The sequence below is a fragment of the Mastomys coucha genome, unplaced genomic scaffold, assembly GCF_008632895.1.
Source record: "Mastomys coucha isolate ucsf_1 unplaced genomic scaffold, UCSF_Mcou_1 pScaffold22, whole genome shotgun sequence".
NCBI classification, from domain to species: Eukaryota; Metazoa; Chordata; class Mammalia; order Rodentia; family Muridae; genus Mastomys; species Mastomys coucha.
In genome coordinates, this window is record NW_022196905.1 from 85,565,315 (window position 1) to 85,581,635 (window position 16,321).

The following is a 16,321-nucleotide window of genomic DNA, read 5'->3' on the forward strand; positions in this document are numbered from 1 at the left end:
ACATAACAACAGATCGGTCACTAGTAAAGCTGACCTGGGTCACTTGATTAAGGTGTTTGCTGGGTTTCTTCACTGTAAGGTTGTTTCTGTCCCTCTTTCCCTTTTTATTATGTTTTATTGTGAGTCACTAGGTCTGTATATACTGAATGGGAGAGGAATTAAATTTTATCTCCTGGAGGACGAAGTACTTTCATATATTGTTTGAAAGTCCTCTGTCATCTATTTTCTTGTTAACTAGTTTCTTTCTTTTAAAGCACATTTTAAACTTAATTTTTATTTTATGTGTATAGGGTGTTTTTCCTGCCTCTATGTCTGGGCACCATGTGTGTATACCTTGTGCTCACAGAGGCCAGAAGAGGATGTCGGATCCCCTTGAGGTAGGGTTATAGGCAGTTTTGAGCCACCACCTAGGTGCTGATAATTGAACCTTGGTGGATTAGAGTCCTTCTCTCCAGCTCCCTAGATTATTTCTTTATGTTGGTTTGGAGTAATCGTGTCTCCTTATCAACCAGTGCCTTTCAATTGTACACATGGGATCCAGCTATTCAGAATCCTGTGTGTGCTGGGGACTCTCAGAATTCCTTCATGCAGTCTTGGAAGCAGGCAAGATCCAAGTCTTACTAGGTCCCTTTCTTGTTGAAACATAAGAATCAATACTGCCTTTGAGTACATCAAGGAATGAATGAATGACACACAGGCGAGTGACTATGTCCTTCAGCATTGCCTGAGGTTAAGGACATTTAATAGATACTCTTTCTTCTGAAATTCTTGGGGGCATACTAAACTTCTTCCATGTTATGAATAAGGTGCCAGAGGGGAATTGGATTCAGCAGCCTTTTAAAGGTAACTGAATTATTCTTTTAAAATACATTTCTAAGAACTCAGGAGTCTTCACAATGCCGAGAGGAAAGCAATGTCTCTTTAAATCATAAGCTCATGACTGCCTAAAGAAAGGCCTGGTTTCACCTTGGCAGGCATGGGTAAACTGTAAAGCTCACGGGCATTCTGATTGGTCTGGACCAAAGAAGGGGGCGCTTTGGTGTCAGAAAGAGTCCTGGGGGCCAGATTGTTGACGCTGCCAGGCGTGGGCTGGTCTGGTGATTCTGTCTTCTTAACTTTTAGAGGCTCTGATGTATTAAAGGGATTTTGTTAGGAGCAGCAAATGGGAAGGACTAAGCTTTGATCTGATTTGAGGGTAGCTTCCAAGCTTCAGCCAGCTTACTTGCAGAAGTGAAAGAGACAGGGGAACCTGAGCAAGCTGGTTAAAGACCTCAAAAGAAAGGGAACTAGTCACTGTTGCTGTGGAAAATGCCCCGGAGGAACTCCCAACAGCCCCCTTAGGTCATTTTTTAAGGCATTCCCCTTCTTCTGGAAACACAGACCAGGAAAGTCCCCAGCGACTTCGGAGTGCTGGGCTCTCGGAGAAGCTGCAGTTAGATCTCCTGTTAGATTATTTATTTATTTATTTATTTACATCAAAACCTTAATTTTGCAATTACCTGAAAGCTTGTTTTATTTCTGTTTAACTTCAAACTTACACAGGAAAGAGACTTAGAGACCCTATGGTGAAAGCAAGTCCAACAATCTTTATTCTTTGCTCTGGACCAGACTGTAACCAGGTTTCTGCCCATCTCTTGGAATCCTAATCTTTTAAAGGCTAGAACAATGATAGAAAGTGTCTGAAAGCTAACTGCTCCTCTGTCCTTCAGAGACCAGCCTGATAACTGCTTAGATTATCTGGAGGGAAGGCTGTGTCCTTTGTGCGGTCTGAAGAATGAACACTAAGCACCATGTGGCTTTTAAGCTTCCTTCTACCTTCATAGAAGTTTTAATTTTAGAAAGCAAATGTCTGGCTGGAAATACTTATTATATAACCTGCTGGTTAACACCTTCCACCTGAAGACAGAAGAGATGGATTTATTTCATCTTGGGCTGTGAGAGCCTAGGCAGGCTCATGTGAATGCAGTCACCTCTATGAACACCAGGGCTTCTAGACCAGATCTCATCTTCTAAGTGATTCTACAGTAAGAGGATTGCCAGCCAAGAGCCCTGCACCTGTTTAACCTGATTAAGGCACCTGAACAGAAATGCCCCAAATAGAGGAAGAGACAGAGGCCTTTGTGCATTGGATAGTAAGGAAGTTCCATATAGTTCAATAAATGGAGTAACCTGTTGGGGTAACATTCTGTGCACTGTGTGAAGGTGTGTATCTGTCCTTCCTTGCCTGCCTAAGGAGTTCTCTGATTGGCTTTAATAAAGAGATGACAGCCTATAGCTAGGCAGGAAGGGGAAGGTGGGATTTCCAGGGAGAGGTAGAAGAATCATGAATGGGAGATTCACCAGCCAGATATGGAGGAAGCTGGGCCATGTGGCAAATGTGATTAGAGTAAATGGGTTAATTAAATTATAGTAGCTAGTTGGGAGGTAAGCAAGCTAAGGCTTAAGCTTTCATTAATAAATATAAGTGTCTGCCATGTTCAGGAGTGGGTGGGTCAAGATATTTGGGTGATAGTAACCTGGAGTTCCTGAGAGTGCTATAATACTTCCTTGGTTTTATGAAAAATATGTTCCAGGAAATTGACAGGTTCCTTAAAAATATACTATGGACATGTTCATTATCTAGATAGTGGCTTAGTTACTATGCAACAAATTAAGTATCTCAGCCCCTATGTCTCCATATCCAAATTTCTTTTTATTTAATAAACCTGAAAGCGTTATGTAAGCACAGGATGACGTTCTGTGCACTGTCTTCTCTGCCCCTCAGTGGAGAGCTACTTTTTGTGCTTCAAGGAGGTGCTCCACTCAACAGATGCATGAGCCTTGGCTGGAAATTCTCTTGCCATAGAATCTCTTGGAAGATGGGATCTGGGTTTTTGAAGTGTTGGTGCCTGAAGCTTTGTTTGACATTAAACAGAAATAGAAAGAGCTTGAAGGTAATTACTTTAAAAATAAGAATTCAGTATAAGAAATGGAATTTTGTGGCATGGAGAGATGGCTCAGCAGTTAAAGAGGAAAGGCTCCTCTTCTAGAGGGCCTGATTCAATTCCCCGCAGCCAAGTTTATTGGCTTACAACCAACAATAATGAGATCTGATGCCCTCTTCTGGTGTACAGATATACATGCAGACAAAGTGTGCACATAAAAATGTAATAAATAAACCTTTAAAAAACCAAAAGAAAGAAATTGAATTTGAAATTCAACTTCAGCTTCTTCAAGAGCCAAGTGTGCTTAGAAGTGTAAGTTACCTCCAGGAGCTAATGGGTGAGGGAGGAGGGAGGTACAGAGGATTCTTCTGCAGGATGCGGCTCATAGGGAGAAATGCTTCCCCTAACACTGAAAACAGTTTGGATTAGTTATCCCGTAGTATTTTCATCCCTCTGACAGGTGGACTTGTCCTAAAAATTCTATAAATGGGTATACCGATAACAAATCTGCCAATTGAGAATTTTGGTCAGGTTTAGTATAAATTCTAACTTAACACTGTATAAAACAACTGTAACCCACTAGCACAGCTAATCAATTAGATCAACTACAGGGTTTGCTGTGTGGCTTTTGGAGTGGCACAGGCCTTTAGATATCAAACTGTGACAGGCTTAGCAGATGAGTTCATAACTTGATACTGAAAGCACCCGAAGTAGGCCTTTAAAAACAAGACTGAAATGTGGCTCAGTTGATAAAACACTTTTCTGGCATGCAAGAAACACCAGTTTTGGTTCCTGGCACCATATGTGGTATTCCACACCTGTAATCCTAACACTTGGGAAGTAGAGGCCGGAGGATCAGTAGTTAATCACAGAGGTAATGTGAGGCCATACTGGCTATATGTGACACTGCCTAAAACTAAAGAACCCCTCCCCCCCCCACACACACCAAGAAAAACCCGGAAATCCTTTGCTGTGAGTCCTGTCCTTGATGCATGGTTTCCTTTCCTTGTAATTCATCTCTGTTTTCTTGTTTTAGAGACCACCTTTACTAACAAACCTTTGACCCACAAAGAAAACGCTGCTCGCTTACAAATGGTTCTGTGCACCTACCTTCCTGGCATTTGCTCCAGGGAATGAATTCTTTGGAAAGAAGAAACCTAGCAGGATGTGGTATGGCTTGTGTCTCTTTTAAAAAAAAAACAAAAACAAAAAACAAAACAAAAACAAAACCACAAAACCAAACATAAAACCCAAGAAACCCAAACTCCCCTCATCCTATGACTGACGCTGTGTGGCCTGAGATCAGGCATGCTGACAAAACTCCCCTCATCCTATGACTGACGCCGTGTGGCCTGAGATCAGGCATGCTGAACAGTTGATTGTTCGCCACCTCCCCAAACAGAGGCAGACTCCAGACTAGGTCATGAAGCAGGCAGAGGAAGCAACCAAAGGGCAGCAGGAGCTCTCTTGGAATTGTCTTTTCCAAGAGAGTGGGCAGAGACAAGGTTATATATTCTGCTTATATATACTTTAAGCAACACAAAGGCTGAGCTGTGGCTCAAGGAGTTTAACCAGTGGCTACTCTGTAGGTTGTGTTATGAAGTGCTGGCTTGGGAATTAGAACTCTTAAGTCTGGCTTTTTCCTCCCCTGAGATACCTTTTAATATCAATATAGACCTGAACGTTGGCCTAAAAGTCATTACACTATTTGTCTAAGTTCATGCGTGTAAGCTGTATGTAAGTTGTGTACACACCCTAGCTAGGAGAGAGAAAAGTCATGAGCATTCCTGAGATGTATGAAATAATGAAGCTGCTTTTCAGTAAAGGAAGTCTTTCAGCTGCTGAGGAAATGTCCAATTTCTCTGTGCTATTTTCTCCTGGTGACAAAGTGACAAAAAAACATTTAAGCAAGGGTTTATTTTGGCTCACAGTTTGAGGGTGGAGTTCATGACTGGTAAGAGTTAGTATTGGGGCCAGTGTGCTGGTAGCCCTCACAAGGTTTGCTCATGCATCCATCCTCAGATAAGCCAACAAATATACAATTCATAGTGAAAGCTGAGGATGGATTCAATATGGCCACCTTGGGGTGAGGAATAAGAATTTAAAGACACTTCCTCACCTCTTCTCCACATACACATCTAGGTCCATCTTCATGTTCCTAACATGAAGGGTAAAGTTTAATTGAAAGCCAATAATGTATTCTGGCTGAAATGTGGTTTCTTCTACCATTATCTCAAAGCCAGCTCTGAGGATGGTTCAATGGTAAAAGAACTATGTGGGTTTGATTTCTAGCACCCATGTGGTAGCTCTTAACCTTCTGTCACTCTGGTCTAAGGAGATTTTTTTTTTTTTTTGGCCTCTGAAGGCATTGCATGAACATAGTGCACAGATATACCTATAGGCAAAATGCCCATACACATAAAATAAAAATAAACATTAAAATAATATATATTTTCCAGTTTTCTCAGCCTACTTTCTAAAGGATAGTGTTGCCTATTCTGAGAGGAGAATGTTACTGCAACTTTGAAGGCTCTGGTGAGACTCAAAGAGGTTTTGAGAGGTATTTCCTTTTGGACAAAAGAATGGAATCAACTTCTGGCCTTGGACAGAGACCTAATAATCAAGCTACACAAAATGTAAGCACTAGACAAGTTGGGCTTTGTATCAAGGTTATAGAGTAATAGAACTCTTATAGTGAAATAAATATATCTCTACATATAGAAAGGATTTATTAGAATGACTTACAGGCTATGGTCCAGCTAGTCCAATAATGGCTGCCTATGAACAGATCAAAGAATTCAGTTGTTGCTCAGTCCATGAATCTGGGTGTCTCAGCTGGTCTTCAGTATATGCTGGAATCCTGAAGAAATAGGCTCTAATGCCAAGGAAGGAAGAGGCTTGCTGATGAGGTGAGAGTAAACAGTCAAAAAGCAAAAGTTTCTTCTATGCTCTTCTATGGGTTTCTAGCAAAAGGCATGGCCAAGATTAGAGGCAGGTCTTTCCACCTCAAAGATCCAGACTAGAATTCCATCTCCCACTTCAGCTTAAGCAAAAATCTCTCACTGGTGTGCTTCTTCATTTTTAGGTTTTACTTAATTATAAAAGTACTCAAGTTGGCAACCAAGAATAATTTTGCAAATCCACCCCTTATCTTGACACATAATCATATCTCATCTCATGGTTAATTTACAAATGAAAGTAAGTCATAAGTGTGCCTAAACATGATATAACAATCCCATGTACAATCTCAAAAACATTATATATTTAACTAGATCATAATTATACCTAGTGATATAACTATCCTTTGTAGGACCGCAAATACATTATAAATTTAGAATAGGTGGCAGATGTCCCTTGACATTCCTTTAGTAGTTCAAACTTAAATGTGATATTGATATTCTTTTAATTGTTGTTGAATCTCACAGTAAATAAATTGAAGAAAGAAAACATGAATGTGTACAAATGTACAAATGTGTTCTTAACAGAATACAACAGAAACACTCATGTCAATTATAATCTTTTTTTTTTCTGCAACAGGTCACAGGGCCCTAGCTAGTATTTATAATTTCCTTTCTCTACTACTCATTCTGTATTTCCTCTACTCTTAGCAAACACCTCAGCATGTTTTGGCTCTTTTCCTGGAGAACTGACCTTCATTCCTGACCAGTCCATGCCATTTGTTATCCTTCCTGGATTAGGTTGTTATAGTTTGCTATTGACTCTAATCTCAAGGTATGGGAGCACCAAGAAACACCTGGAAGGATCTCCCACATTCCAGACATAATCTTTCTTATTTCCATTGTAGAGAACCAACCCGATTCCCCATGGTAATCTGGATCAATTGTCTCTCCCCACACTATTGCTCCTTTCTGAGCCTGTTGGTTTAAGGACATTAGAAGCCTAAATTTATCAGGGGGAAGTCCCAGTTTCCAGTTCAATGCAGTATTTGTTGTGGTTCCTGGCAGGAACACTGCCTTCTCTGGAACTAGAACTTCTAGACCATCAGAATTTGAGGTTATGGAACTAGAAAAGCAAATATTTTCCTGGTGGGTCACTAGGGCTATGATAGTGAGTGGAACTATTCACTTTTGCACCCTGTGATTCCTGGACCTGTAGATCCTGGCTATGGGAGAAACTGTACCATATGTTGGAAGCTGACTCTAAGTATATACTGACTGCCTTCTGGAAAACCCCTCTGTATCTCTCCAGCCTTCTGCCATCTAACTGGCACTGTAACCATGTCTTCAAGGGGTCATTCTATCTTTGATCAGGTCAGCTGCTTTAGGATAGTGGGGAACATGATTTGGGTCCACTGTCACACTTCTCTGGCTATGAAGTAAGTTATTTGGCCACATTGGGATAAAGGACACACTTTGTTTCTTCCTAATCTATCTTTATGATCCCAAAACGAGGTTTAGTTTTTAAATATAAATAGAGGGCAAAAGGTATGTAAACAGAGGGAGGCATCCAGGTCAATGTATAATCCATCACTGCCTGTGTTCCAGCCTGCCATGCAAGGTTATCAGAAACATGTGAAACATGTTTGCCAAAGACAAGCTGTTCTTCTTGTCACCAAGCTTCAGCCTTTTCCCTCTTCCAGAATGAAATTCCTGGAGAAATGCCAATTTGATGCAGCCCATTGTCAGAAACCTCTGATGGCTAAAGGGAAGGCTAGATGTGTCTCTAGGCTGTCTTTGTACCTTCCAGGATATTCACAGAGAGGAAGCTTCTGGTCTTGAGAGTCCAAGAGTGTCTGTCCTGTGGACTGCATCACAGCTCTGGAGAGGGTGAAGATCAGGAGAAACACCAGGTTCTAGAACCAAGCAAGGTCACAGTAATTGATGGTATAGGGATGGAACCACAGTTGGTCCTCTCTCGGTAAGTTGGAGAGAACACAGACCCCATGTCATACCTATACAGGTCAGAATTGTTAAAGAAAGGTCCACATCTCTGCTGAGGTAGCTTCTTCAGGGACATGATTCATGGACAGTTAGACATGATTGAGACCCAAAGATAAACAGAGACACTTTAAATGGGAGGGCTTGCTGTCATTAGCAGTCATAGATATGAACCAACAACTTGGATCATGTTGATCATGGTAATCTCATATCTAGTCCCAGGCTCTCATGTCTCTTTACTTGTTTTTAGTTTTGTGATGCAGGTGATTGAGCCAGGACTTTCCAGGTAACTAGGCAAGAGTTCTAAGAAACCGTGTCTCCAGCCTGGGTGCTGATAGTTTACATAACTGAAAAGATTTGAAGGACAGATATCTCTCTCTCCCCAGTGTTCTCAGCAGGGACACCCCTAGTGTGGAAAGCTTATATCTGGTCATTATCCCTGGCACTTGCAGCTGACTCTCCTTGCCTTTTGGTTGATTCAAAGTAGATCTTAATAGCCTAGCTCCACTGCAGGGACCTCTTTTGGTTCTATTTTCAAGTTTAGTTTGTTCTCATTTCTAATTGAATAGAACTTGCAGAAAACTTTAGTTTTTTTTTTTCCTTAAAATGAACTGAGTTTGAAAGAGGTTTGGGGCCTGAGACAGGTGGAAAGGTCACTGATTGGCAGGTAGATGGGAGGAGGGAGGATGGGCCAGTGATTGGCTTTACATTCTTGCCTGATTTCATTCCACTTTCTCCCAGTGGCTCTTATCATCATAGGTTAGCGTTCTAGACCCTACTAATTTTGTTGTCACCACTTTGCTTTAGACTAAAGTGAGGCTAGATATTTCCGATTCTCCTGGTGGCATAGATATTCTTAATTTATGTGCATTTTAATTGGTTCCAAAATGTAGGGCCATGGTGTTGATTGTAAGAGAAGCCTGATTGTAAGGGTCATGTCTGATGGTATAAAGTGTATGTGTGTGGAAAGAAACATAGGTGCTAAGCTTGGGTGCTCTTAATCTGAATCCTCATTTACTGCATCAGTATTTTCACTAGAACAATCATAGAAAGTAGTTACTACCACAGAGAAAAAAATTAGAGGCACAGGTTCCATCACTTTCCTATTCTTGATGACTATGAAAAATGTTCATTTTTTAGATCATTTTGAAAATAGCTCTGTATACAATTCAAGAGCTTTTACAACTACTCTCTACCTGATGTAAAAGTAAAGGGTTAAGTATCATTTTCAAATAGCAAGAAGCTACGCCCCTAACTGCAGTCAGTCTAAGATTACTCTTAACTTGCTCAGCAGGAAGCTAGGTGTATTAGGGATACAATCACTTCCTGTGGCACAGACATCCTTGTCTGACTATTATAAATGCTGACTCTTATGTCAACTGGGAAACCAGGGTTTCTACTACGAACACAAATGTGTGGTGTGGCAAGATCACAGAATGTCGTGAGCTGAATCATGCCTGTTTTTGCATAAGTCATAATAAATGACTTATGACCAATAAAGACATAATAGGGTGGGGTAGGTCACCCAGGACTTTATTGTGTCTTACATCTGAGATGGTATTTATGGAATCAGGCATACCTCTCACCTACCTAACCTGAAGTTCCTACCTCTATAGATGATATATAAGAGGTCTTGAGATTTGAACCCAAAACCTGCTTCTGCTACAAAAGGAGAGAAAACCATTGTGGAATCTCTTCCCCCTGATGTCATCTGAATTTTTAGTCTACATGCATGTTAAATGCTCTAGAGTACATAGGACCTGTTGGCACATGTGATTGGCTTTAGGTTCTATTCTCTTTCCTCTTGATATGTGGTTAATACCTTGGGCATTGCCTCTCTAAGGGGCCCAGTTGTCTCTCACTTTTCTGATTGTTTCAGCCTTTACTTCTATTAAGACTGTTGTCTTCAGACCCCAATCTATTGAACATTTGTCTTGATTGCAATATCATCAGCTCTTATCTTTATGTACTTTCCTTTTGTCCCAGTACCATCTTGCAGCTCTCATTGTCTCTCTGATGAACCCCAGCCCTGATGAGTTGAGTTATCTGCTGTCCTGAGGCTTAAAAACTAGAGCTTGGTTGAAAGTCTTTGGAAGGTTCAAGCCGCTAAACTCACAACCAGCTTGGAATTCAATTCTCTTAGCCACAAGATATGGCAGATGGGAGGAGGGAAGAAGACAGACAGCCATTTGGTAACCTGTTAATAAATGTAGACTTTCCAAAGCTAACTTTGCCTCTTCTTCTAATTAATTTCCCTTTGTCTTCTAGATTACAAACAAAACCTGAACCAGTAACTTACTGTATGAGGAGAGCTGATTAATTGCTGTTGGTCAGACACGCTTTCACTAATTCCTGCATCATTAAATATGACAACTGTGCAGCAGATATCTCTCAGATAGGTTCTAGTCACCAACTTCCTCATGTTCCTTTCTCAGTCTGTCCCTCTGGTGTTTCTGATTGGGAGACTAGAAGTCATGTGACTTTCCCTTAGTGGCACAGATGCTGAGAGAACCATCCTCCTATCTTGCCCATCTAAGAGTAATTTCCCGTTTGAAAATGTGAATAACTGGAAAATTTGGGCTAGGTTAAAAAGAAAAAAATCACATCTGAGCTCTTCTTGAAAGACATAAAAGACCACTTACTCACCACCCTCACCTCACTTCAACAGGTAGGTTGCTGCTGGAGTCTACTCCTGCTCTCAGGGTATCCAGGAACACAGCACACTGGGCTGGACTGAAAGGAATGAAGCTTAGCTGTGTGGGTGGGTTAGACAGGAACTCCATCAACAGGAGTACTGGAGAAATAGCCTTTACTGAAGATGATTTTCAACATATCATCTCTCATTATTGGGGGTGAATAAGGGTTGTATCAACCTTGGGGAGTGGGTAGGAGTTTTCAGGGTGAGTGTTCATCACTGGCTGAGGCTGAGTTGCTGGGAATGCTTCATTTGTATGAAGAGGAATTCCAGGTGCTTGCTGGACACGTCCTTACAGGGAGAGAGGACATTTAAGCTGTAGTTTAGCCACCAGGTTACATGACTACCTCAAGGGTGGTGGTGATGGGGATCAGAAGGGTCACATGTGCTGGGACACTCAGGCTCAGAGCAAAGAGGAAGCAGTCCTATCCCTACTGGTCTCAGGAGGAGATTTTCAGGGTTTGGATGCATCTGAACTCACTCTTTCTCCATATTAGCTTCCTCAATTGTACAGCTTTCTGAGCCCACAGGAGGTGATAGACAAAGTATAGATTCTGACAAGCTTAGCTAGGCCAAAATAATGAGCTGATGAACCTTGGAAAACTCCTCCTATCTCCTTCTCTTACCTCCTCCTTCTTAAACCGCGTCTTGTATATTACAGCATTTCTGAGGTTTCATAGAGCTGTCAGAAGGGGAGGGTTTTGTGAGAGTTTAACAGGCCTATTGCCCTTGACCTGGTCTCCTGCATACCAATGTTGCCATTGAGCAGATTTGGGGCTCTGTTATAGCTTAGAGACCGGGAAGCTTATGGTTGGTCCTTTATGTGCATATCCAAGGAGAGTACAGAGTTTGGGGTTCATGAGCAGCCAACAATTTACGGCACACATGGATTGGTGTGGTAGAACCATCCACCTCGCAAGGCTTCTCCCCATCATTGTGAAAGGTGAAGTTGGTTAACTCAGGGAATCGTTTCTTCTGAGCTTGGCTTTACTGGGTACAATATAGCTTTAGTTTGATCTTTCTTACTTGATCTAGGGTCTGTCCAGTTCTGACATTTCTAAGACAATCAAAGCTATTGGTATTTGGAAGGAGGTTTATGTGAAATAGTCTGAAGTAGGGTTTTCTTGCTGTGAAGACTCACCACGACCATAGAAATTCTTATAAAGAAAAAGTATTTAACTGGGGCTGGCTTACAGTTCAAAGGTTTAATCCATTGTCTTCGTGGCAGGAAATGTGGTGGCAAGCAGACACCGTGCTAGAGGGGTTGAGAGTTCTACACCTTGATCTGAAGGCAGCAGGAGACTGCCACACTCGGCCTAGCTTGAGCATTTATGAGACCTCAAAGCCCTCTTCACACATCTTCCAAAAAGGCTACACCTCCTAATAGTGCCACTCCCTATAGACCAAATATTCAAACATGTGAGTCTATGGGGGACCATTTCTATTCAAACCACGTAGTCCTTTATTTTTTCATCCTGTTTGTATGACATCCTGACTAACACCAACCCTAGTGCTATAGAAGAGAAGATCAGGAAGAGCTGCCTGGGTCAGTATAGATTCAACAAGGCAACCGTCAGCCCAAATGTGAATCTAACCTTACTGCTCTGGGTTACTCTGACTGCCTGAGTCTTGGATGCTTAATGATGAACCTTTCCTTAAGGAATGGTGAAGATGTCGTTGGAGGTCATGAACAGATAGCGAGGTCCAGGAAAGTCATGAGTTAACCTGGGTCAAGAGCAGCAAGACATCCTAGCTGGGAGGTGGTGGCAAACACCTTTTTAAATCCCAGCACTTGGGAGGCAAAGGCAAGTAGATCTCTGAGTTCCTGGCCAGCCTGATCACGCTTCTCGGGTGACGTGGAGCGGTGTTCCCAAGCCTGGCGTGGGAGTGCAGAGGGGCAGCATTGAGGAACCCAGAACTCCCACCTTCTTGGGCCAGTAGCGGGCAAGCTCGGGGGCGGGGGTGACCCCAGGTCTCTGGTGCTCGCCGGTTTCCAACTGTCCCCCACCCCCTGCCCCACCGTGTGCATGAAGTTGAGGCTACACTATTGCACCTGGAGGGAAGAACGTATGGGAGAGGAAGGAAGCGAGTAGCTTGTGTGTGAGAGCTGTGGCCAGAGGATCTTACCTCCAGGCCCTGAATGCGGACTGCTTCAGGTGCTGCGAGTGTAATGCCTCCCTTTCACACCAGTACTCCGAGAAGGATGGACAGCTCTTCTACAAGTCTTCTGCAAGACCCACTATGGCGAATCTTGCCACGGGTGCTCCGAACACATCACCAAAGGGCTGGTTGTGGTGGCCGGGGAGCTGAAGTACCACCCTGAGTGCTTCATCTGCCTCGCCTGTGGAACCTACATCAGTGATGGGGGACACCTACACACTGTTGGAGCACTCCAAGCTGAACTGAGGGCAGTGCTACTACTAGACTGTGGTAACTCCAGTCATCCAACAGAGCCTACCTGACTCACCTGCCTCCCACCCGCCCCGCACAATCACTCTAGTGTCTATCCCATCCTCTGCCCATGGCAAACAAGGCCTGTCTGTCTCCACTGACCCCCGCCCCCTCACGGCCCACCAGGATGTGGCACAGAGCATTCGCACACTGTCCGAGTTCAAGAAGTGGACCCAGGATGCATGAGCCCAGATGTGAAGAATTTCATCCACGTTGGAGACTGGATCTTGGAAATCAATGGCAGGCCCATCCAGAATATGCCGCTGGACGAGATTGACTTGCTGTCCAGGAGACCAGCCACCTGCTCCAGCTGACCCTTGAGCACAACCCCCATGACTCACTGGGCCATGGGCCAGTGTTGGATCCCAGGCCCCTGAGGTCCCCAGTACACACTCCCAGCGGACAGGCAGCCAGCTCTGCCCGGCAGAAACCTATTTTGAGGAGCTGCAGTATTGATAAGTCCTGGGTGCCAGCTCACTAGATTCTTCAGCCTCCCAGGGCAAGGACCTGGGTTGCTCTGAATCTCGGATCCCTCCGAGTGCTCTGCCGACAACACTGAATCTTTGGGCCGTCTGACCTCATCCATGGGGAGGTGTTGGGCAGGGGAGGTGTTGGGCAAGGGCTGTTTTGGCCAGGCCATCAAGGTGACATACCAAGAAACAGTCAAGGTGATGGTGTCGAAGGAACTTATCCTGTTTGACGAGGAGACTCAGAGGACATTCCTCTAGGTCATGCAGTGCCTGGAGCACCCTAACGCGCTCAAGTTCATCCGTGTGCTGTACAAGGACAAGTGGTTGAACTTCATCACGGAGAACATTAAGGGCAGCACCCTGCAGCGCATCATCAAAAGCGTGGAAAGCCAGTACCCGTGGAGTCAGAGAGTCATCTTTGCTAAGGACATTGCATCAGGGATGGTCTACCTCCATTTGTTAAACATCATCCACCGAGACCTCAACTCCCACAGCTGTCTGCTCCGTGAGAACGGGGACCTGGTGGTGGCCGACTTTGGGCTAGCTCCACTCATGATCCATGAGAAGAGTCAGTCTGAAGACTTGCACAGCCTTGAGAAAATGGTGTACAGTTGTGGGGTGCTGGGCATGGGGAAATAAAGGGGTGGGAGAGACCCACATCCCGCCAAGGTGGGGGGATGCAGGAGACTGCCGAGGAACCACACACTGCAGGTCGAGCAGTGTTAGGCCGCTGGACCCTGTTGTGGGGGTTGGGGTGGGGAAGGCACAGTCTTGGCTCTTGCTCTTGGGCACCACAGACTGCTGGGTACCTTGGGAGAACTGGCTCTGGGGTCCATGCCTCTGGGGAGGCATGGAGGCCAGAGACAGGTTCTCAGTCTCAGAAGCCGCTGGAAGAGCTAAGAACAAAGTGGGGGCACTGGGGGCGGCTCATTCAGCTCCAGGGCTGAAAGGAGAAGGGGCAGGGGAGAAGGCGCTGGGTGGTTCCTGAGTGGGTGAGAGTCCTTGATTGGGTCTGGTGGCTGGAAACCCGGGAGGCTTTCCTGTGGGGCCTCTTTAGGGGAAGGCCTAATCCATTGTTCCAGCACTGCAAGTCTAGATGAAAGGAGGCAGTCCATGGTTTTAGAGCTTTATTGTGGAAAACAGAGAGAGAAAGGGAGAGGGAGAGAGGGAGAGAGAGGGGGAGACAGAGGGGGGAGAATAAAAGTAGAGGCTGGCTATGACCAGTGAAGAGAGGGGAAAGAAAGGGCGAGAGAGGAAGCAAGAGGTGAGAGTAAGAGACAAGAAAGAGAGCAAGACCTTGAGAGAGAGAGGAGGGGCAAGCAGCCCCTTTTATAGGGGGCTGGGCTACCTTGCTGTTGCCACGTAACTGTGGGGCAGGGCATACTGGCTGTGGTCAGGTGACTGTGGGGGTGGAGTCCAGCCAGAATACTAGGAGCATCTGGGAGTTCACTGTTCCATCCCATGTAAAATTTTCTACTGGGTCTTGAGTAAGCCTGGCTCAACCAGAACACAGACTGCCTTTCATGGTCCAACACACAGTAGTGGGCAACCCCTACTGGAAGGAGCCAGAGATGATTAACAGTTGCAGTTACGGTGAAAAGGTGGACGGTTTTCCTTTGCAATTGTCCTCTGTGAGATTACCTGGCATGGGAATGCATACCTTACCCTGACTATCTGGCCTGCACTATGGACTTTGGCCTCAATGTAAGGGGTTTTCTGGACTGCTACTGTCTACCAAACTATCCCCCAAGTATCCCCCATCATTGTGTGTTGCTGTGACCTGGATCCTGAAAAGAGGCCCTCTTTTGTAAAGCTGGAACAATGGCTAAAAACACTTTGCATGCACCTGCCACTGGGCCCACAACTGGAACAACTGGAGCAGGGCTTCTGGGAGACCTACCAGCAGGGCAAGAACTCACTGCCTGCCCACCACGAGGTCCCTGACTGAGCCCAGTGGACCCCATCATCTGCATCCCCGCCTCAGCAGGGGGTGGCCTAGGCATGGAGCCCTCAGCCAGGGCAGCGGTGCCCATCCCCATTCCCCCAGACCCAGGCCCTAACCTGCCTTTTCCTCTTATGCAGGATGCTCCCCAGCCTCTCTCTGCCTCTGGCCCCCAAGTCACCAGACAGCACACACACGTGGTTGGTCACATTGCCCTTACTTACTTCCCATTCCGAGGGGCCAACCCCTCACTTGTCTTGCATGAGCTAGAGGGTTGGGAAGCTGGGCCCATTCCATGCGTTTCCTGCCGTCTGCACACTGCACCTGCTGGCAGCTCTTCCTCAGCAAGGCTGGGGTAGAAGGCAGCTTTAGAATCGAGCCCCTCTAACGCCAAGGGAGAGGCTCTGTGCCGGGAACCCAAGGGGAGTCCATTGACAGGATCTAAGTCCCAAAGCAGGGAGAGAGAAGTCCAATCCCATGTGGCCAGGCAGTGGCCCTCGCTCTTGCTTGGCATCCACCTCATTTCTTGATCAAAGCCACTTTAGTGAGAAATAGGTACCAATGCTCAGGATGAGCCAGATCCCTCAGGGGAGAGGGCAGATGATGCCTGGGATCCAGCTGACAGGGAGGGTTCAGCCCACACTACAGAGGCTGGACAAAGGGAATGAGGCAGCCACCCACCAGCACCCCAGCCCTCCAGGGTCATCTCAGCACCCTTCCTGGGCCTCTCCTCATGGCTAGAGCAGCCCCATTCCCTCCCTGGGTACATCTGCCCTCTGAGTTCTTTCTGTGTGATCTATTTTTAAAGAAGAGTTTGTATTATTTTTTCATAACAGCTGTAGCAGCAGCTGCTGGGGTTTAGGGGGGTGGTTTTGTTTTGTTGTTTTGTTTTAGGTGGGTGGAGATGGGAGGGTCATTTCTTTACTTCAGTTGAACATCTA

General features: G+C 45.1%; 1 long non-coding RNA gene and 1 pseudogene across 2 annotated transcripts; one reads left to right on the forward strand and one right to left on the reverse strand.

The window, feature by feature from the left end:
- Positions 1 to 2,671: 2,671 nt before the first annotated feature.
- LOC116070661 lies at positions 2,672 to 7,724 on the reverse strand. Of its 2 annotated transcripts, none has more exons than XR_004110500.1 (3): positions 7,625 to 7,724; positions 5,670 to 5,799; positions 2,672 to 2,894 (listed from the first exon to the last, which is right to left on the reverse strand). It is a non-coding gene; the product is annotated as an uncharacterized LOC116070661 (long non-coding RNA). The 2 variants fall into 2 exon arrangements; XR_004110501.1 differs by having other exon boundaries at positions 5,670 to 5,887; positions 7,625 to 7,707.
- A 4,650-nt stretch (positions 7,725 to 12,374) lies between these two features.
- LOC116070662 lies at positions 12,375 to 15,386 on the forward strand (annotated as a pseudogene).
- The last annotated feature ends 935 nt before the right edge of the window (positions 15,387 to 16,321 follow it).